Source organism: Hemitrygon akajei, chromosome 20, assembly GCF_048418815.1.
Source record: "Hemitrygon akajei chromosome 20, sHemAka1.3, whole genome shotgun sequence".
In the NCBI taxonomy this organism is placed as follows: Eukaryota; Metazoa; Chordata; class Chondrichthyes; order Myliobatiformes; family Dasyatidae; genus Hemitrygon; species Hemitrygon akajei.
The window spans coordinates 15,123,318-15,147,357 of NC_133143.1; the positions used below are offsets into that span (position 1 = coordinate 15,123,318).

At 39.3% G+C, this 24,040-nt stretch overlaps 1 protein-coding gene across 7 annotated transcripts in view; it reads right to left on the reverse strand.

The window, feature by feature from the left end:
- Positions 1–24,040, reverse strand: part of hivep1 (HIVEP zinc finger 1) — a 281,993-nt gene that overhangs the window by 53,783 nt on the left and 204,170 nt on the right. The window lies entirely within an intron of this gene.

The window sequence follows — 24,040 nt, forward strand, 5'->3', positions numbered from 1 at the left end:
AAAACAAACTGCTACTCAACACCTCTTGTGAAAGTGTGCTATCTTGTATTATAATCTATCAATCTGAAGGTGTCTTGTAATCTGACCTTGAGAACCAAGATCAGTGGTTGCAAACTTTTAATAAGGCTCCATTCATTTTTTCTTTTCTGCATCTTTTCTTCTGCAGAATCCTTCAATGCTCTCAACCACAATCTTTCTCTATCTTGCAGCATTTCCTTCCTCCTTGTCACTATACTCTGATTCCTATCAAATCAAAACCTTCTCCATTTGCCAGCAGTCAACAGCTGCAATCTTCCATCACAGTATCTCCACCTGTCAAGCAGGTGGTCTCATGGCTGGAGGCCACTTGGGAAGTAGAGCTGTTATGACCCCAGCCCCCACCTTTGTGAGAATCGCGAGAGAGAGAGAGCAGCCTTACAGTTTGGAATGTGGGCTGGCCTCTCAGCCAGACAAAAGCCATGGACATAGCCATTGTCTTGGGAGACACCTTTTTGGAATAAGGGACTGGACTACGTGCAAACCCTCAGGGCAACGTGGGCTGGGTGATGGGGGAAAGATTGCCTCACCCCCACCCTGATTGACATCTACAACCCTGCCAGTCCAGATAAAAGGTGGGCTGCCTAGGCGGGGCCTCAGACGCACCAAGGAGACACACGAAGAAGACACGATAGCGCTTCCCGTCGGAGCGGGAAGCCATTTTGAAGGAAGCCACGTGCGTTAGATTCCGGATCGAGAGTCTGTGGCTGAAACCAAAGGAAAACCGTTTTAACTAACAACCGGGATTTTCTTCGTAAAGACGACGGGCAAGTGTTCCTTCTTTCTCACCACTCTCTCTCTCCAACACATGAAATGCCAGCGGTTCCCAAACGGAAAAGCCTGCCGATTTATGAGTGACTTTTATATTCCATTGGACTCAGTATTCCCCTAGACAACGATAGAGCTTATTTCTGATTGATCATTACTATACCTGTGCTTTAGATTGAGTTTTGACGATGTATATGATCTGAATGTTTTGTATTAACCATACGTTTGTGCCCCTTTATAAATAAAACGTTTGAAAATAAGACCATCAGACTTCAGCGGACCTCTCTATCTTTGCTGGTAAGTCACCCGGTTACTGGGAACGTAACAGAGCAAAACCATCTTATTAAATATAGGATGTCCACATTCTGAGTATTTCTCAGTTTCATTGAGGTTGCCTGTGGCCAACTGTGGCATTGTGAGCTCTGATAAAAATAAGGCAAATGGGAAGCAAGGGAAAAACGACCAAATTGTACCACATGCAACTAATGTTGGACATAGCCGCGGGAATTCCCCTGGGCATTGTTCTAGGCCCAACCATCTTCAATCGTTTCATCAGTGAGTTCTTCCATCACTCCTGGGTCTCAACTCTGAACACACTGGCCAAAAATTCTGTGCTATTATCATAATGTTAATAATAGCACTGGCACTCCTAGTTCAAGAAGATGGCACAACATCAATTCTCCATGGGGATTTGGGAATGGCCAATAAATGCTTATTTTCTTTGTGATGCCACATTTCTAAGCTAGTCAGGAATACTAAGTTTACATGGCATCATCACCAAAGCCAACAGATCTTGTATCAGGCGTGGACACAAGATGCTATCTAATCAAGGCTTTATATAGATATTGCACAACTTTTCCATGCTTTCAGTTCAGACCTCTAGATGTAAATGTGACTGATGTATTAATCTTTTTAATTGCTTTCTTTACATATCTACAATTTGTTTGTAAGATTTACTTACATGGACCTCTCGTTTCTTTAACACATTTACTACTTTGATAGCTCTGCCATTTACAATGTACTTTCTTCTGTCTTTTTTAGACCTTACATTACCTACAGTAAAATTACCGTAGATTCCGGATTTTAAGCCGCTACTTTTTTCCCACATTTTGAACAGCTTTGAACTCTGCGGCCTTTAATACGGAGCGGCTAATGCATTATTTTTTTCATGCCGCCAAAAACATTTTGCCTCGTAACAGTAGACCAATAAAATTGATGAGTAGTTCACAGAGGTCCAATGAAATTGTACGATAAATCAAGCGCACTTTCACAATTAAATTATTGTAAATCAGTCATTTGTACTCACCCTCATCAACATGGAAAACACTCGAAGAAAAGCATTGCGCTGCCTTTAATGCAGTTATTTAGTTTATAATATTTTCGCTTAGTAATTCATTTGTTAGTTAAAGTTAGAAGTGTTTTAACTATATTTGTTTTCTGTACTACATCGCGGGATGCTATGACGTCACACCCGGTTTCACCGCGTCTTATGGGAAAACGCCGGTTTGCGATAAACGGGACGGCGGGGGGGAGCGGCGGAGCCAAAACACTGCTTTTAAGTTAAAGGCGATCAATAACTTTTCCTGGTAGGCTGCAGTATATATATTTTTTACCAGTCGTTAGGAGATATTGGAATGTTGTTCAGTAAAAAAGTATACGCAACGTATATTTAAAAGTAGCCGCGTTACAGGCACGGTTCGAAAAAAAGCATTTGCAATATGTATTTGTTTATGTTACCATATGGATTTAATTAAAAGTTAAAAAATCCTCACGTGTAATATCTTTCTGTGTAAATATCTCATATTACAACGTGGGACACCTGCGGCCGAAAATCCGGTGCGGCCTGTACAAGTAAAAAATTGATTTTCTTTCTAAAATTAGAGCCAGCGGCTTTTAATCAGGTGCGCTCTGTAGTCCGGAATCTACGGTACATGTGGTCTAGATCAGTTCATTCACATAATCTATTAATACTCTTCTTCAACTTTATTCTTCCATTGCTTTCCTTACAATATGACTTAGAATTGCATAGATGATTCTCTAACCCACTATATATATTATTTTAAAATACAAGGATTCTCTTCAGCCTGCTACGGAGCCTTATGAGACCCTGATCATTAATCACATCCTTCCAGTTGTCTGCTGGCTTCATCTCATTATCTTCTGCTACCCATCCAGTCCAATAATTTGCCTTTAATTCCTTCACAATTTTAGCTGACAGTGTCTACTGAGAACTTTTATCAACTGAGATTTGGAAATCAATTCGACAAAACCCTTACATATTCCCCTGAGCCTAGTTTTAGACACCTTTTCTAATAATTGAATCATGCTTGCAGGACATAATCTACTACTTACAAATTTTTACTGTCAATCTCTAATCAATTGAAAATTTTTCAAGATTCTGTGATTACAGAGACTGCACGTGAAATATGGTGGCCAGGCTAGTTTCATTCTTAAGGGGAGATGAAAGTGATAACTGGGCTGATATGCTCTGTATTTTAGAACAATGAAAGGAGATAATATTTCCCTCAGCTAGGCTTCTAGAACCAGGAGTCACAGTTTCAAGATAAGTAGTCAGCCTTCTAGGACAAAGATGAGAAGAACTGTCTTCATCTTGCTGGTAGTGAATCCTTGAATTTGCTTACCTAAGTGGGTGGTGAAGATTCAACCACTGAGTATTTTCAAGATATAGATTGTTAATTTTTGTATATTCAAGGGAATTAAGGGATATGGTGCTAGTACAAGAAAGCAACACTGAGGTAAAAGATTAGCCAAGAATTAACTGGATAGGATGATATGAGTGGCCTAATCTTGCTTCCATTTTGTATGTTTATGTTACTCTTGTCTAGAAATTATACTGTACCTATTTTTGCACTTCTACCCGAGCTGATCCAGTACAATTACAACACTGGCATAACTGAGTCAGGCAAAATTAATGTCAGAGAAGATTTCAGTGCTTGGAAACATGCAACCAAAAGTGGAAATGTAGCTGTGGTTGTTCTAAGTAAATAACCCAAGATCCAGGATATTAATACACTGAGTTCCTCAGTCCACCCTAATCACCTTCAGCTGCTTCATCAATAACTTTCCTTCCACCAGGTAACAAGAAATGGAGATGCTTGCTAGTGATGGTACACCGTACAATTCCTTTTCCAACTTCTAAGCAAGTGAAGCAATCCATGCAGTTAATAGCTAGGCAAAATTCAGTTAATGGGTATTAAGTGGCAAATATTATTCACTCCATAAAAAGAACATCTCTGGTAGAATTTAGTACCTAATGCAGTAGTGATAGGGAAATCTGCAGTTAGAGGAGCAGACAGGAGATTCTGTGGACGCAAAAGAGACACATGGACGGTATGCTACCTTCCAGGTGCCATGGTCAGGGATGTCTCGGATAACGTCCACAGCATTCTAAAGGGAGAGGGTAAACAGCCAGAAGTCATGGTACATATTGGTACCAACAACAAAGGTAGAAAAAGGCAAGAAGTCCTGAAGAGAGATGTTGGGGAGCTAGGTAGAAAGACCTCTAGGGTAGTAATCTCTGAATTGCTGATTCTGCTACTTGTCAGTGAGGGTAAGAATAGGATGATTTGGCAGATGAAAGTATTGCTGAGAAACTAGTGCTGGATGCAGGGTTTCAGATTTCTGGATCATTGGGATCTCTTTTGGGGAAGACATGACCTGTACAAAAAGGATGGGTTCCACCTGAGAGGGCAGTCAGATTTGTTAGAGCTGTGGGGAAAATTTAAACAAATTTGACAGGGGAATGGGAATCAGAGTGATAAGGCTGAGGATGGGCAGTTGTATACCAGTGGATACTAAGCAAACACTCGAGATATTGAGTGCCATTATCAGCAAACAAGTGCGAGTCTACCTGGATGCCTTTGTCAGGGACTTCAGTCAGGCTTGTTTGAAGAAACCTCTGCCCAATTATCATCAACATATCACCTGCAGCACCAGGGGTCCCAATACACTCAACCACTGTTGCACTACGATTAAGAATGTTTACTGTTCAATCACTAGACCAGATTTCAGGACAAGAGAGATCGTGGTGCCCTGTGCAACAGGTACAAAGGCCAACGTAAGCAGCAGCTCTCTCAGGCAAATATCGAGGTCAATGAGTGGCAGCAGCTGGCTTGTGAAACAGACCACCAGAGAATGCTGATCCACTGAGCAGCCAAGAATTTTGAGGAATCCAGAAGAGCAACCGCTGAAGAGGAGTTGCAGGAAGGATCCTACTACCTAAGAGTCCGCATCTCAGCTGTTCTTGTGTCCCTACTGCTCCAGAGACTGCAGATCCAGAATTGGTCTCCACAGTCAGCAACGATCATCCTGAGGACTCTTCTTCTCTCCTGATCTTTGTAAGCGAAGAACCAGCCATCTTCATCATCGTTTCAGGAAATATGATCACCTGGCTGTCCTCCTCCTGCCTGCATATAAGCAGAGGCTTAAGAGCAAGGCTCCAGAGGTATGGACAACAAAGAGATGGTTGTGAGGGGCAGAGAAGCATCTATAGAATTACTTTGGGTCGTGTTGCAGGACTCAAAGTACATTTATTTTCAAAGTCTGTATACCACGTACAACCTTGCAACTTAGCTTCTTGCAGGCAGCAACAAAACACCATAGGATCCTCAAAAAAAAACAAACCCACACAACAAAGACCCAATGTGTGAAAAAAAGAACAAACCATGCAAACAATAAAATCCTAAACAAATAACACACAGAATATGAACTACAGAGTCTACAAATGAGTCCACAGCCACGGAGCCAGTTCAGCTCACCAGCCAATCCAGGAACTTGATGGCTGCAGGCTACAGCCACAAAGCCAGATCAGCACTGAGGCAAGTCAAGCCTCATGGAGTAGAGAGCTGAACACTGTTTTGTACCCATTGCTGCAATCTGTTGAGGGTTAGATCAGTGGTGTTCAGGTGGTGACCAAGTAAAATACAAGGGGTCCAGGTACGACCTTCAGAAAACCATCTCACATGCAAAGTGGCAATTCTGGACTAAACTTGAATCACAGCAGGATGCTCAACATCTGTGGTGTTGAATGCTTGAATGCTATCACCTCCTACATAATGAAACCAAGTCATATGTAACAACGTTTTTGCTCCCAGATGAGCTTAATGGCTTTTATGTTCACTTTAAATGACAAAATATGGAGGAACCTTCACAAATTCCCACAGCCACTGACAACCCTGTGATTTCAGTATCTGAAACCAAGATGCAAGCATCCTTTAGGAGGGTGACCCCATGGAAAGCATCCAGCCCAGGTGGGGTACCCAGCAGAGTACTGAAGACCTGTGCTATTCAGTTGGCTGGTGTGTACACTGATATCTTTAACCTCTCACTTCAGCAGTCTGAGGTACCCACCTGCTTCAAGCAGGCTGCAGCTATATTGGTGCCCAAGAAGAAAGTGGTAACCTGCCTCAGTGAATATTATCCAGTATCACTCATATCCACTGTGAGGAAATTTGAGAGGTTGGTGATGAAATATATCAGCTGATGCCTGAGGAGTGATTTGAATCTATTCCAATTTGCCTATTGTCACAACTGGTCAAAAAGAAATGCCATTTCACTGGCTCTGCACTCAACCATGGAACATCTGGACAGTGAAGATGCAAAATCAGGATGCTCTTCATTGACTACAGCTCTGCATTCAATACTATCATCCCCATAAAGCTAATCAATAATCTTCAAGACACTGGCCTCAATAACTGCTCGTGAAACTGGATCCTCAATTTCCTCAGATGCAGACCCCAGTCAGTTCAGATTGGCAACACATCATCTCCACAATCACCATCAGAACAAGTGCATCCCAAGGCTATGTGGTTAGCCTCCTGCTATACTTGCTTTATACTTATGACAGTGAGGCTAAGCACAGCTTCAATGCCATATTCAAGTTTGCTGACAACACCACTGAATCAAAGGTGGTGGAAAATCAGCATTCAGTGCCTTGTAATAGTAGTCAGCCCCCAGCCTTTTGTTCACATAAATGTGCATTACAACAAGGGATTATTAGCAACTTAAAATTTTTGTTTGTGTATCACATGCTTCTTTATTCACAGTAGAGCCCAAAAAACTGTAAAGCATGAAAAACTAAAATTTCAAAAACTGAAATGCCAGCTGTTAAAGTATTCACCCCCTTTTGCTTGACACTTAGTTGAACCAGCTCTCACAGCTATTACAGCCAGTAATCTTTTTAGATAAGTCTCTATTAGCTTTGCACAACGTGATGGAGCAGAATTTGCCCATTCCTCTTTGCAAAATTACTTAAGCTGTGCCAGGTTAGTTCAGGAGCAATGATAGACAGCAATCATGAGGTCTTGTCAGAGAAGTTCGATTGGGTTAAGATCAGCATTCTGACTGGGCCATTCAAGGACATCAGTTTTCTATTTTTGAAGCCACTCCATGGTTGCTCTTGCAGTGTGCTTTAGGTCATTACCCTGCTGAAAGACAAACTTCCTCATTAGTTTATGCTTCTTGGCAGACGCTAGCAAGTTTTTTTAATCTAGGATCTCTCTGTATTATCTTCCCATCATTCTTGACTAGATTTCCAGTTCCAGTTGCTGAAAAGCATCGCCATAGCATGACGCTGTCTGCACCATTCCTTACAATAGGGATGGTGGTACCTGGGTGACGCACAGTATTATTGATGCCATATGCACCATTTAGTATTGAAGCAAAAGAGTTCCACTTTAGTTTTATCTAACCATAAGACGTTCTTCCACATGCTTTTCAAATTCTTTATGGACAAAGATATACATTTTTGTTTTTAGCCAGGGCTTCTTCCATTGCCACTCTTCCATAAATACTCTTCTGTGTACAGCCTTAGAGATTGCAGCCACTGCTTTTGCAGTTCACTCAGAGTATCACAGTATCTTCTCTTTCAAGTGCCATTCTTCTCCAGTGACTAAGTTTAGAAGGGCTGCCTTACCTAGGCAGTATGGTTGTGGTTTCATTTTTTTTCCAGAGCACTGAGCTCTGAATTATGTTTAGTGCCTCTGAGATGGGCTTATACCTTTCCCCAGATTTGTGATTCTCTGTTATCCTTTCCATGACTTGTCTTAAAAGCTCTATCGCCTTCATTTTGGTTTGGTCTGTTGAAAATGTACCATGCTGTTGGACCTTACAGAGAGAGGGGGTATTTATTCTTGAGAATTCACAGAAAACAGGTGATCCTCCAATTTTCTACATCAACAGATTAGGTGAGTTGATCAGATAACATACAGTATCGCACCTGAGGAAAGGTAGCATAGTAATTATAGAGAGGATGAATACTTCTTCAACCTCACAAATTTGGTTTATAATTTTTAGCAAATTATTGACATTTTTGGAATTTTTCTTAAGAGTTGACATGATACATAACGTTTTGTAGATTAGCCCAAAAATATCCTATGGAGAGGCAGGTAGTGTTGAGGAAACATGAAGTCTGCAGGGCTTAGATGAGAAGAATGGGCAAAGAAGTGACAGATGGAATATAGTGTAGCCATATTTTTGAACCATGAACCATGGAGTGAACCATTATATGAACCATGGAGTGGCTTCAAAAATAGAAAACTGAGGTCCTTGAATGGCCCAGTCAGAATGCTGATCTTACCCAATCGAACTTCTCTGACAAGACCTCATGATTGCTGTCTATCATTGCTCCTGAACTAACCTGGCACAGCTTAAGTATACGGTCAATGCATTCTAGTAGGTGTAGACTATTTTCTAAATGGGGAGAAAATTCAAAAATCAGAGGTGCAAAGGGACTTGGGAGTCTTCATGCAGAGTTCCCTAAAGGTTAACTTACAGGTTGGGCTGGCTGTAAGGAAGGCTAATGCAATGTTCACATTCATTTTGAGAGGACTAGAATATAAAAGCAAGGATGTAATGCTGAAACTTTATAAGGCATTGGTCAGACTGCATTTGGGGTATTGTGAGCAGTTTTGGGCCCATTATCTGAGAAAGTATGTGCTGGCATTGGAGAGGGTCCAGAGGAGTTCACAAGAATGATTCTTGTTAATATATGATGAGTATTTGATGGCTGTGGACCTGCATTCGCTGGAGTTTAGAAGAATGGTGGGGGGGGGGGGTGGATTTCATTGCAACCTGTCGAATAATGAAAGGTCTAGATAGAGTTTCCTATAGGGGAGGAGTCTAAGACCAGAGGGCACAGCCTCAGAAGAGAGAGATGTCCATTTAAAACAGAGTTGAGGAGGAATTCCTTTAGCCAGAGGATGGTGATGTGTGGAATTCATTACCACTGACTGCTGTGGCCAAGTCCTTGAGTATACTTAAAGCAGAGGTCAATCGCTTCTTAGTCCAGGCAACAAAGGTTATGGAGAGAAGGCAGGAGAATGGGGTTGAGAGGGATAATAAATCAGCCATGATGGAATGGTAGAGCAGATTCGACAGATCAAATGGCCTCATTCTGCTATGTCTTCTAGTTTTACCACCTTTCCTTAAGGATTAAGGAGCCATGCAACTCAGACACAATCTCAATGGCTCTCTACACAGCTTTAGAACACCTGGACAACACAAATACCTATGTCAGGATGCTGTTGAGTGACTATAGCTCAGCATTTAATACCATCATTCCCACAATCCTGATTGAGAAGTAGCAGAACCTGGGCCTCTGCAATTGGATCCTTGACTTCCTAACCGGAAGATCACAATCTGTGCGGATTGGTGATAACATATCATCCTTGCTGATCAACATTGGCGCACCTCAGGGGTGTGTGCTTAGCCCACTGCTCTACTCTCTATATACACATGACTGTGTGGCTAGGCATATCTCAAATACCATCTATAAATTTGCCAACGATACAACCATTGTTGGTAGAATCTCAGGTGGTGACGAGAGGGCGTACAGGACTGAGATATGGCAACTCATGGAGTGATGCCACAGCAACAACCTGGCACTCAACGTCAGTAATACGAAAGAGCTGATTGCGGACTTCAGGAAGGGTAAGACGAAGGAACACATACCAATTGCGAGGGTGTTTCTCGGAATGGCAGGTGGTGACTAGTGGGGTGCCACAGGGCTCGGTATTGGGACCACAGCTGTTTACAATTTACGTCAACGATTTGGATGAAGGCATTGAAAATAACATCAGCAAATTTGCTGATGATACTAAGCTGGTTGGCAGTGTGACATGTGATGAGGATGTTAGGAGAATTCAGGGTGACTTGGATAGGCTGGGTGAGTGGGCAGATACTTGGCAGATGATGTTTAATGTGAATAAGTGTGAGGTTATCCACTTTGGGAGTAAGAACAGGAAGGCAGATTATTATCTGAATGGTGTAGAGTTAGGTAAGGGAGAAATACAAAGAGATCTAGGAGTCCTTGTTCATCAGTCACTGAAGGTGAATGAGCAAGTGCAGCAGGCAGTGAAGAAGGCTAATGGAATGTTGGCCTTTATTACAAAGGGAATTGAGTACAAGAGCAAGGAAATCCTCTTGCATTTGTACAGAGCCCTGGTGAGACCACACCTGGAGTATTGTGTACAGTTTTGGTCTCCAGGGTTAAGGAAGGACATCCTGGCTGTAGAGGAAGTGCAGTGTAGATTCACGAGGTTAATTCCTGGGATGTCTGGACTGTCTGACGCAGAGAGGTTAGAGAGACTGGGCTTGTACATGCTGGAATTAAGGAGATTGAGAGGGGATCTGATTGAAACATATAAGATTATTAAGGGATTGGATAAGATAGAGGCAGGAAATATGTTCCAGATGCTGGGAGAGTCCAGTATCAGAGGGCATGGTTTGAGAATAAGGGGTAGGTCATTTAGGACAGTTAAGTAAGAACTTCTTCTCCCAGAGAGTTGTGGGGGTCTGGAATGCACTGCCTCGGAAGGCAGTGGAGGCCAATTCTCTGGATGCTTTCAAGAAGGAGCTAGATAGGTATCTTATGGATAGGGGGATCAAGGGATATGGGGACAAGGCAGGAACCGGGTATTGATAGTAGTTGATCAGCCATGATCTCAAAATGGTGGTGCAGGCTCGAGGGGCCGAATGGTCTACTTCTGCACCTATTGTCTATTGTCAATCCTCATAGAGGGATCAGAAGTGGAGAGAATGAACAGCTTCAAGTTCCTGGGTGTCAAGATCTCTGAGGATCTAACCTGGTCCCAACATATTGATGTAGTTATAAAGAAGGCATGACAGCAGCTATACTTTATTACAAGTTTGAAGAGATTTGGTATGTCAACAAATACACTCAAAAACTTCTATAGTTGTACCATGGAGAGCATTCTGACAGGCTGCATCACAATCTGGTAGGGAGGGGCTACTACACAGGACCCAAAGAAGCTGCAGAAGGTTGTAAATCTAGTCAGCTCCATCTTGGGCACTAGCCAACAAAGTACCCAGGACACCTTCAGGGAGCAGTGTTGCAGAAAGGCAGCGTCCATTATTAAGGACCTGCAGCACCTGGGGCATGCCCTTTTCTCACTGTTACCATCGGATAGGAGGTACACAAGCCTGAAGGCACACACTCAGCGATTCAGGAACAGCTTCTTCCCCTCTGCCATTCAATTCCCAAATGGACATTGAATCTTTGGACACTACCTCACTTGTTTTTAATATACAGTATTTCTGTATTTTATTTATTCAATATACGTAATTGATTTCCTTGTTTATTTATTATTATTATTTTTATTTTATTCATTATTTTTTTTCTCTGCTAGATTATGTATTGAATTGAACTGCTGCTGTAAAGTTAACAAATCTCACGTCACATGCCGGTGATAATAAACCTGGTTCTGAATCTGATTCTGCCTATTTCCTAAAAATGTGACATTCAAGAAATCGTTCTTGTGCTCCAGAAAAAAAAAGAAACTTTAAAAATGTGACTTTGTAAGTTCAATGGAACCTGATTATTTTGAGTACAACTGCAGACCTATACACGTGCGCATTTAGTACACCCTATCCCTGTAATAGGCGTCTTCAGACAATGTGTTTTCACAGTTGTGCGTTGAACCTATTTCTACCAACTTCTCCTTAAGTGCGTCCAAAACTCACAGTTATGCATACGTCTGCTGTGGAGTCTGCGAGGCTGTTGGCCAACCAGTACTGTGTGGGATGAGACGCACCGCTTTCCGCCAAAACAAGCCCTGCGCGCACACCTCATAGTCTCACTTGTGCCAGTCTCGCATTGGTAGTGGCAGTGTGTGGATGTGCTATCTTGCGCTCTTAACCTTTTGTTGTTATTACCTGTGGTGCAGTGATTTTGTGCTTGAAATATTTAACCATGCTTCCAAAGCATCCTATGTCAAGTCCTGGGCCATCAGCCAAGCGGCAGAGAACTGCTTTAACACTTGAAAAAAAGTTGGAAATTATAAACAAGGCTGCGTCAGGTGAAGGTAACACAGCTCTGGGACACTACTTTGGCCTGGATGAGTCCACGATTCGGAACATAAAGAAAAATGCTGAGAAAATAAGAAGTGCAGTGATTGATTCATCTCAAGTGTCTCAAAAGATTGTTACCAAAGTGCGCCACACGATTATAACAAAGATGGAGAAAATGTTGAATTTGTACATTGAGCATGAAACAAAGAAAAAAACACACTCAGTGCCGATCATCTTCATGTTAAAGGCTTGGAAATGTATGGTTGCATTTGTTCAGAGGCTAGTGAGGAAGTTTCAGGTGATATTGTTAAACACAGAGAAACATAGAAAACCTATGGCACAATACAGGCACTTCGGCCCACAAAGAACAGGTCCCTACCTTAGAAATTACTAGACTTACCTGTAGTCCTCTATTTTTCTAAGCTCCATGTACCTATCCAAAAGTCTCTTAAAAGACCCTATCGTATCCGCCTCCACCACTGTTGCTGTGCATTCCACGCACTCACCACTCTCTAAGTAAAAAACTTACCTCTGACATCTCCTCTGTACCTACTCCCCAGCACCTTAAACCTGTGTCCTCTTGTGGCAACCATTTCAGCTCTGGGAAAAAGCCTCTGACTATCCACACAATCAATGTCTGTCATCATCTTATACACCTCTATCACGTCACCTCCCATCCTCCGTCACTCCAAGGAGAAATGGTCAAGTTCACTCAACCTATTCTCATAAGGCATGCTCCCCAATCCAGGCAACATTCTTGTAAAGCTCCTCTGCACCATTTCTATGGCTTCCACATCCTTCCTGTAGAGAGGCGACCAGAACTGAGCACAGTACTCCAAGTGGGGTCTGACCAGGGTCCTATTTAGCTGCAACATTACTTCTCAGCTCCTAAGTTCAATTCCACGATTGATGAAGGCCAATACACAGTACGCATTCTTAACCACAGTCAACCTGCACAGCTGCTTTGAGCGTCCAATGGACTTGGACCCCAAGATCCCTCTGATCTTCCACACTGCCAAGAGTCTTACCATTAGTACTATATTCTGCCATCATATTTCACCTACCAAAATGAAGCACTTCACACTTATCTGGGTTGAACTCCATCTGCCACTTCTCAGCACAGTTTTGCATCCTATCAATGTCCTGCTGTAACCCCTGACAGCCCTCCACACTAACCACAACACCTCCAACCTTTGTGTCATCAGCAAACTTACTAACCCATCCCCCCACTTCCTCATTCAGGTCATTTATAAAAATCATGAAGAGAAAGGGTCCCAGAACATATTCCTGCAGCACCCCACTGGTGACCGACTTCCATGCAGAATATGACCCGTCTACAACCACTCCTTGCCTTCTGTGGGCAAGCCAGATCTGGATCCACAAAGCAATGTCCCCTTGGATCCCATGCTTCCTTTCTTTCTCAATATGCCTTGCATGGGGTACCTTATCAAATGTTTTGCGGAAAACCATATACACTGCATCTACTGCTCTTCCTTCATGAATGTGTTTAGTCACATACTCAAAAAATTCAATCAGGCTCATAAGGCACGACATGCCCTTGACAAAGCCATGCTGACTACTCCTAATCATATTATGCCTCTCCAAATGTTCATAAATCCTGCCTCTCAGTATCTTCTCCATCAACTTACCAACCACTGATGTAAGACTCACTGATCTATAATTTCCTGGGCTATCTCTGCTCCTTCTCTTGAATAAAGGAACAACATCTGCAACTCTCCAATCCTCCGGAACCTCTCCCGTCCCCATTGATGATGCAAAGATCATCGCCAGAGGCTCAGCAATCTCCTCCCTCGCCTCCCACAGTAGCCTGGCGTACATCTTATCCAGTCCCGGTGACTTATCCAACTTGATGCTTTCCAAAAGCTCCAGCTCATCCTCTTTCTTAGTATCTACATGCTCAAGCTTTTCAGTCTGCTGCAAGTCAGCACTACAATCACCAAGATCCTCTTCCATAGTGTATACTGAAGTAAAGTATTCATTAAGTACCTTTGCTATCTCCTCCGGTTCCATACACACTTTCCCACTGTCACACTTGATAGGTCCTATTCTTGCAAGTCTTATCCTCTTGTTCTTCACATACCTGTATAATGGCTTGGGAGTTTTCCTTAATTCTGCCCACCAAGGCCTTCACATGGCCCCTTCTGGCTCTCCTAATCTTCTTAAGCTCCTTCCGAGTAGCCTTATAATCTTCTAGATCTCTAACATTACCTAGTTCTCTGAACCTTTTGAAAGCTTTTATTTTCTCTTTTTAAATTTATTTTTTTTTATTGAATTTTCAAATAGGTTACAGAAGGGAAAAAAACTATAAAAAAAATTATCGACCCTTCCCCCCTCCCCCCTAACATATCCCTGTAGAAAGAGAAAAAAAAAGAGAGAAGAAAAAAGAAAGAAAGAAAGAATGCCTAGATATCGGAAGATCCCCACATGCTCCATGGAGTTCATAATAGCTTTAGTATATATATTTATTTCTTTCCCCAGATAACCAATAATTTTATCTTCGGAGCACCTATATATTTAATCCTATCTTTTGTAAATAAGGGCGCCAGATTTTCAGAAATATTTCACATTTATCTCTTAAATTATAAGTAATTTTTTCAAGTGGAATGCAGCTAAAAATTTCATTCTTCCAACGATCTATCCTTAGTATGAAAACGATTTCCAAGTAACTGCAATAGCCTTTTTGGCTATTGCCAATGCAATTTTTATGAATTCTTTCTGATATTTATTCAGTTTGATTTTGGTTTTATCCCTTCAATATCGCCTAGTAAAAATAATGTTGGATTATGTGGAAGTTGTGTTCCAATAAAATTCTTAAATTTGTCCAAAAAGGTTGAATTTTAAAACAAGACCAAGTAGAGTGTAAAAAAAGTACCAATTTCTTGATTACATCGGAAACATTGATCAGAAAAATTTGGGTTTAATATATTTATTTTTTGTGGTGTGATATATAATTGATGTAAAAAATTATATTGCACTAATCTTAACCGGACACTTGTTGTATTTGTCATACTGTCAAGAACATAGTCTTGACCAACTTGTTTCTTCAATTTTAATATTCCAATCTGTTTCCCATTTTTGTCTTGACTTATGAATTCCTTGTTTACTTGCCTGTTTTTGAATCAAACTATACATACAAGAAATAATTTTTTTAATTTTTCCTTTTTGAATTAAAGTTTCTATTCCATTAGGTTTCGGCAATAACATTGTTTGACCCAATTTATCTCTTAAATAAGCCCTTAATTGGAAATAACAAAAAAGAGTGCTGTTTGATATTCTGTATTTATTCTTTAATTGATCAAATGACATTAATATACCACCTTCAAAACAATCTCCTATATATCTAATCCCTTTTTGAAACCAATTGTATAAAAGTTGGTTATGCATTGTAAAAGGAATAAGTTTATTTTGAATTAAAGGTCTCTTTGCTAATAAAGATTTCTTTATCTCATCATCAACATTTATCTTATCCCATAAATCAATCAAATGTTTTAATATAGGAGATTCTTTCTTTTCCCGTATCCATTTAGATTCCCACTTACATATAAAATCTTCTGGTATATTTTCTCCTATTTTATCTAATTCTATTCTAATCCATGCCGGTTTATCTTCATCAAAAAAAGATGCAATAAATCTAAGTTGATTTGCTTTATAATAATTCTTAAAGTTTGTAAGTTGTAACCCTCCCAGGTCAAATTTTCATGTCAATTTTTCCAACGATATTCTTGACATCTTACCTTTCCAAAGGAACTTCCTCACACATTTATTTAACTCTTGAAAAAAACTTCTGCAGTAATTGTATTGGTAGTTTTTGGAATAAATATTGTAATCTAGGGAATATATACATTTTTACAGCATTTACTCTGCCTACTAATGTTATTGGTAATGTCATCCATTTATCAAGATGTTCTTGAATTTTTTTCAATAATGGTAAATAATTTAATTTATATAAGTTCTTTATATCATTATCAACTCTTATACCTAAATATTTTATACCATTTATCGGCCATCTAAATTGAGTTATTAGTCGACATTGCCTATAATCTCCTTTAGTAAGGGGTAGAATTTCACTTTTATCCCAATTTATTTTGTAGCCTGATATTTTCCCATATTCTTCCAATCTAGAAGATAATTTATGCAGCGAATACAATGGGTTTGTTAAATAAAGCAAAACATCGTCAGCAAATAAATTAATCTTATATTCTTCCTGGTTAACTCTGAAACCCATAATATCTGGGTCCATTCTAATTAATTCAGCTAATGGTTCTATCGCCAACACAAATAAAGCAGGTGATAATGGACAACCTTGTCTAGTTGACCTTGTTAACTGAAATGATGTTGAAATTTGACCATTTGTCACTACTTTAGCTTTGGGATTAGTATTTAAGGTTTTAATCCATTTTATAAAAGATACTCCTAATCCATATTTTTCCAATACCTTAAATAAAAAATCCCATTCCAATCTATCAAATGCTTTTTCTGCATCTAAGGCAACTGCCACACTCATTTCCTCCCACTTTTGTGCCAAATGAATTATGCTAAGTAACCGAGTTACATTATCTGCCGATTGTCTATTTTTGATAAATCCTGTTTGATCCATATGTATTAATTTTGGTAAGTATTTAGATAATGTATTAGATAAAATTTTTGCTATTATTTTATAGTCAGTATTCAACAAAGAAATAGGTCTATATGATGTTGGTTTTAAAAGATCTCTTTTTTTTGGCAATACTATTAAAATAACTGTCGAAAAAGATTCTGGAAGTTTATGCGTTCTTTCCGCTTGGCATATAACTCCATAAAAGGAGGAATTAGTAAATCTTTAAACTTTTTTATAAAATTTGGGCAGAAAACCATCTTCTCCTGGGGATTTATTACTCTGAAGTGATCCTGGAGTTTCTTCGACCTCTTTTAATGTAAAAGGCATATCTAATCCCTTCTGTTCTTCCGAATTCAATTTTGGAAGAGTTATTTGTGATAAAAACCTTTCTATCTCAACATTATCATTTTGTGATTCTGATTGATACCGTTCAGAATAAAAATTCTTAGAAGTTTCATTAATTTCTGAAGGTTTATAAGTAATTTTATCTACACTTGTTCTAATTGCATTTATCGTTTTGGAAATCTGGTCTGTTTTTAACTGCCAAGCAAGAATCCAGTGTGATCTTTCACCTAGTTCGTAATATCTCTGTTTAGTTCTCATAATTGCTTTTTCTGTTCGATATGTCTGAAGTGTATTATATTGTAACTTCTTGTTAACAAGTTGTCTTCGTTTTTCTTCTGTCATATATCTTTGAGATTCTTTTTCTAATTTTGTAATCTCTTTTTCCAATTGATCTATTTCTACCATATATTCCTTCTTAATTTTAGAAGTATAACTTATTATCTGGCCTCTCAAATATGCTTTCATTGCTTCCCATACTATAAATTTATCATCAACTGAATGTAAATTTGTATCTAAACAAAAACTGAACTGCTTTTTCATGGAATCACAAAAATCTTGATGTTTTAATAATATTGAATTACCGTAGATTCCGGACTACAGAGCGCACCTGATTAAAAGCCGCTGGCTCTAATTTTAGAAATAAAATCAATTTTTTACTTGTACAGACCGCACCGGATTTTAGGCCACACCGGATTTTCGGCCGCAGGTGTCCCACGTTGTAATATGAGATATTTACACAGAAAGATATTACACGTGAGGATTTTTTAACTTTTAATTAAATCCATATGGTAACATAAACAAATACATATTGCAAATGCTTTTTTTCGAACCGTGCCTGTAACGCGGCTACTTTTAAATATACGTTGCGTATACTTCTTTACTGAACAACATTCCAATATCTCCTAACGACTGGTAAAAAATATATATACTGCAGCCTACCAGGAAAAGTTATTGATCGCCTTTAACTTAAAAGCAGCGTTCGCTCAGATCCAAAGCCGCTCGCGTAATGCCGCTCCCCCCCGCCGTCCCGTTTATCGCAAACCGGTATCCCACAAGACGCGGCGAAACCGGGTGTGACGTCATAGCATCCCGCGATGTAGTACAGAAAACAAATATAGTTAAAACAGTTCTAACTTTAACTAGAAAATGAATTACTAAGCGAAAATATTATAAACTAAATAACTGCCATAAAGGCAGCACAATGCTTTTCTTCAAGTGTTTTCCATGTTGATGAGGGTGAGTACAAATGACTGATTTACAATAATTTAATTGTGAAAGTGCGCTTGATTTATCGTACAATTTCATTGGACCTCTGTGAACTACTCATCAATTTTATTGGTCTACTGTTACGAGGCAAAATGTTTTTGGCGGCATGAAAAAAAATAATGCATTAGCCGCTCCGTATTAAAGGCCGCAGAGTTCAAAGCTGTTCAAAATGTGGGAAAAAAGTAGCGGCTTAAAATCCGGAATCTACGGTAAATCTCCATCTGTAAATCGATTCCTCTTTATCCATCATTATCATTGTCATTGTCAAGGGGGAATGATCTGACAATATTCTTGCTTTATATTCCATATTTTTCACTCTGTCTTGAATATTCATCGATAATAGGAAAAAATCTATCCTTGAATAAGTTTTATGTCTATTTGAATAAAATGAGTAATCTCTTTCTTTTGGATTAATTCTTCTCCATATATCAATCAAATTTAAATCTTTCATCAATGATAAAGTTAATTTTGCTACTTTTGATTTTGTTGATCTATCTAAAACTGGGTCTAGACAAAAATTAAAACATTTCTGACTCAATCTCTCTTTAATTTCTGATGTTCTATCTCTGTTAAGTGTGTTTCTTGTAAAAAAAGCTATATCTATTTTCATTTTCTTAATGTATGTTAAAATTATTTTTCTTTTAACATTAAGCCCATTAACATTAAAACTTTAAAACTTCAGTAAATTAGTCTTTATTTTTAACAGGGTTACTCCAATCTATAGTAATACTTAACCTTTCAACTTTCGTAGTACCTTGGGGAATCTTTTTAAAATTCTCCACGGTGCTATGTGTCTCCCCCTCCCCCCCCGATTGTCCAGGCAAAGAAAGAAAGATAAAATAAAATAGATTATAAAGAAAAAAAATAACAAAATACCCCCCTACTAATGTTGTGAATAAAAAACACATCACCCCCCTCCATTGTACGGGTCATGGCAATCGCCATGATTACACATGTGAGTAGCAATCGATCCGAAGTTCCCCCAGCTCCCCTGTAACATAAATAAGTATATATAAGAAAGGAAAAAACAATATCACTACTCTCGATTAATATTTCTCAATTTTTTACCTTTCTCCCCCTGTATCATATAATTAAGAATATATTTAAATATTCTTCTGTCCTTAAACATCCATCAACTCCATTCTCTGTCCCTGTCTTCATCTTTAATCTGTTTCACTTTTAAATCTTTGGCTGTGGTTAGCGAATATTTGGGAGTTCTTGTGCAAATTCTTCCGCATCCCGATAATCAGTAAAAAATCATCCAAAAAAATCATCCAAAAAAATGATCAGGGTTGCCGGGTGACACAATATAAATTTATAACCTTTTCCCCATAAAACTTTTTTCGCTGGGTTAAATTACTTCTTTCTCTTCAAAAGGTCATAACTTATATCAGGATAGAAAAGAACTATTTTCCCTTCTATCATCAATGGCCCATTTCTCTTTCTGGCACGTTGGGCAGCCGCCTTCAGGATCTTTTCTTTATCTTGATATCTCAAGCATTTTATCAAGATTGATCGTGGGTTTTGATCAACTTGAGGCCTTGGTCTTAAGGCTCTGTGAGCCCTTTCAATTTCAATTAACTGGGTTCCTTCTTCCATTTCCAAAATTTCCGGAATCCATTTTTGAAAAAAATTAATTGGATCCTCTCCCTCTATACCTTCTTTAAGTCCAACAATCTTAATATTATTTTGTCTGCTAAAATTTTCAAGTACATCCACTTTTTCCAACAACCGTTTTCTTTCTGATGTCCAGGCAGAAATATTATCCTTCATTTTATTCACTCTATCAATGGTGTCTCCTGTTGTTTCTTCCAAGTTTTTAATTTTCTTGTCCATTTTGTCCTGTCTTTTCATCATTTTATCAAACATAATCTTCATATTGTTAATATCTTTTTTTATTACTTTTAATGCTTTTAATTCATGCATTATTTGCACCAAAGTTTTTTTTATGTCTCCAATATCACCTCCAACCTCTTCCTGTTGCTCTTCTTTGTCTGTCTCTTCATCTTCGTCTGATTTATCCAGAGAATCTGATTCCACCTCATATTCACTTTCACTTTCAGTTCCGATCATAGCTGGGATTTGTAGTTTGGGTTGCTCGTGTTTGCGTATGCCCCTTCCTTCATGCATGCGCAATTCCTGTTGTTTTTTTTTTGGAAATGGTTGATGTTGCCGCAGTTTCCTGTTCTGTATCACCGGAGGTAAATTGCACATGAGCCCGAGGCTCTTTCATGGCGGCCGGCCTTGATTCTTTTCCAACTTGTGTTGTCTTCAAAGTAGTAGTTTTCTTCTGCTTCTGTTTAGGAGGCATATCTTAAGACAATCCTGAGTAGTTTATAAGTAATTTTTAAAAAGTATTTACTAACTTTTCTTCACTTAAACATTATTTTACTGGTTTTTTACGGGAGAGCTGGATTTCCACGTCTCAATCCTACGTCATCACGTGACGTCCTCCTTTTACTTTCTTCTTGACTAGATTTATTACAGCCATTGTACACCACGGTTCCTGTACCCTACCATAACTTCCCTGTCTCATTGGAACATATCTGTGCTGCCTTTATGGCAGTTATTTAGTTTATAATATTTTCGCTTAGTAATTCGTGTGTTAGCATTTTTTAGTTAAAGTTAGGATCGTTTAAGTAAATTCATTTGTCTGTAATATATCGCGGCATGCGATGACATCACATCCGGTTTCGCCGCGTCTTGCGGGAAAATACCGGTTTGGGATAAACGCAAGGGTGGGGGCTTGACATGTGCCAGTTCAGCGCAAGCAGAGTTTTCTCTCTACGCACCAGAAACACAGTGAAAACAACGCTGTAAGTCATGAGATAATCGATGTTGAATTAAAATGTTAACGGTGATTCTGTTAAAAGTAACGACGGTCGATAAAGTTTATGTTTTCGTTAGTTAAAGAGTTGCGGATAGTTTGTGTTGAAGTGTATTTAAAGCAGTCAATGGAGTAGATAGATTCTGACTGTATGCTGCACTTTAATGTAATGTAGTTATTGTAGTTTTACCTTTCCAAGTATTCACGATGTAAATGTGATATCTAGAAGGAAACAAATATTGTACCAATCTTGTATTGTTTTATCAACAGTTTTCATTGACTACGGTTTACCTCGACGTTTAATTCGGGTTCCGTCACACCCGAGCGAGAACGTTACAATATCTATGCAGAACTCCACACAAATATCTCCTGAATATTTTCCACATTCCTTCCGTACATTTCCCTGAGAACATCTGTTTCCAATTTAAGGCTCCAATTTCTTGCCTGATAGCCTCATAGTTCCCCTTACTGCAATTAAGTGCTTTCTAACTTGTCTGTTCTTATCTTTCTCCAATGCTATTGTAAAGGAGATAGAATTATGTCACTATCTTCAAAATGCTCTCCCACTGAGAGATCTGACACCTGACCAGGTTCATTTCCCAATACCAAATCGTACAGCCTCTCCTCTTGTAGGTTTATCTACATATTGTGTCAAGAAACCTTCTTGCACACACCCAACAAACTCCACCCCATCTAAATCCTTTGCTCTAGAGAGATACCAATTGGTATTTGGGAAATTAAAATCTCCCATCACAACAACTTTAATGCAAGTAGGGGATGGTTTTCTAAATTCGTTAATTGTCAGAGGCTTCACAACTTAGCTGTGCGTGGTGAGCAGGCTAGTGCTGACCACGAAGCTGCTGGACGCTACCCTGTGCAGTTATGGGCTATGATAGCTGAGTTAGGTATCACACCAAAGCAGGTGTTTAATGCAGGTGTTTAAGGCTTTTTTGGAAGCGCATGCCGAAACGCACTTACAGAAGTAAAGATCAAAAGACTGCAGGTTGATTCTGCTAATGTGTTCTAATGCTGAAGGAGACAGTGCCGCCTAACAGAACATCGCTGATTCAACCACTCAACCAAGGTGTGATATCCACCTGAGCACTCCAGTGTTGTTGCATCTCCTGCTACCAGCAGTTCTGAGAGTTCCACTAACTTGCCAGAGAGTTCTGTGAGTCTTCCTTCACCCCTTACTGTCCTTGATGATCCTGATGACCCACAGCCATCCACCTCATCCATGTAAAGCTGCCCGACACCACTGCACAACCACTCATCTCTCAGAGCCTACATACCTGCCACTGTTGGTGAGTACTGTACACTCTAGTATGTAAACTTTCTATGATTTATTATGTTGAATATTACCTTAAATTGATGAAATATAATACGAATGTTGCCTTGTGGTACTGCTTTTGTGTTGTATTGGTACGAAAATGTGAACAAATTACAGATAAAGCATATTTAGGAAGCCTTCCAGAACGCATTCCTATTTTCTCTATTTAAATAATTATTCACATAATGCGTTTTGCATACTATGCGTCGACTACGAGGAATGTATCCCTTGCATATATTGGGGATAGGGTGTATTATCAACCAAAGGCAAGTTTTACAATGTGCAACTTCTTGAAGCAGAAGTACAGGGAATGGGAAATATGTTAGTTTATTGATTTCCATGTGACTCACATAATCCTTAAATTACCCCTGACACATTGAGCATCAATGCATTAAGCTGCTCTGGCACTAAGTCACTCATTGTTCTCTTCTTGCCATTATGATTCTTAACAGATAAGGAATGGCAAGTGGCTATTTCTCCTGTTTAGGTCCCTGTTGATGAGACATCTGTTGCTATTTGTTCAGATTATCATACAGCACAGAAACAGACCCTTTGGCTTGCTTCATCCATGAGCTTCTGCACTAATCCCATTGCTTACATTAGGGCAATATCCTTCTACGTTTTGCCTGTCTGTCTAAAGGCCACTTTAATGTTGTAATTGCACCTGATTCTACCATTTTCTCTGGTAAAACATTCTCCGTTTAAAAAAAAAATCTACTCCTCAGATTCCCTTTAAAATTCTTTCTCACATTTAACCTACGTTCTCTCCTTTTTGATACCCTTGACCTGGACAATATAGGTTGGCTGATTTCTATGAACATGCCATTGCTGATTGCATAAATGTGTAATCTAATTTGTCTGTGGCACATTAAGCAAAGGTATCACTTTGGGTTGTATCATTAGTGTAGATGTTATGTTGCTGAGTGATTCATGCTGTTTGTACTTCTGGTCAGTATTCATATTTCCCTCTGCACACACAGAATATACAGTAGCTGCAATATGGATGAGCCATCAACAGATATAATAATTAGCAAGATCTTTCCAAAGAATCAAGGTCAATGCTAAAATTATTCAAGGATGACTTGAGTGAGTTATTGAAATGTTTCTTTAGCTACTCACAGGCGAATTCTTTGGCATCTACTTATTTGTCATCTGAATACCAAGCTTTGTCTATCTCATCCATGATCTCAACAGCAAAGCTATATTCCTAAGAATGCATGCATGTATGAGACTCTTAGTGACTAATTGATTCACCATCCAGAGAGGCAGCTCAACATCAAGCTATACTACAGGTAGCCTTTAGTGCCTTACAATATACTTAAAAGTACATTCACTTGGAAAACAATTTGAAGAGAAAGATGGTTTGCTTGATGGCACAAATGATATGCTTTGTAAAGGTCCTGATGTTGCATGATGCAGATCCTCAAAGGAGCAATCAGCCACCACAGAACATAGAACACAGTAAGAAGGCCCTTTAGATAGATAGATAGATAGATAGATACTTTATTCATCCCCATGGGGA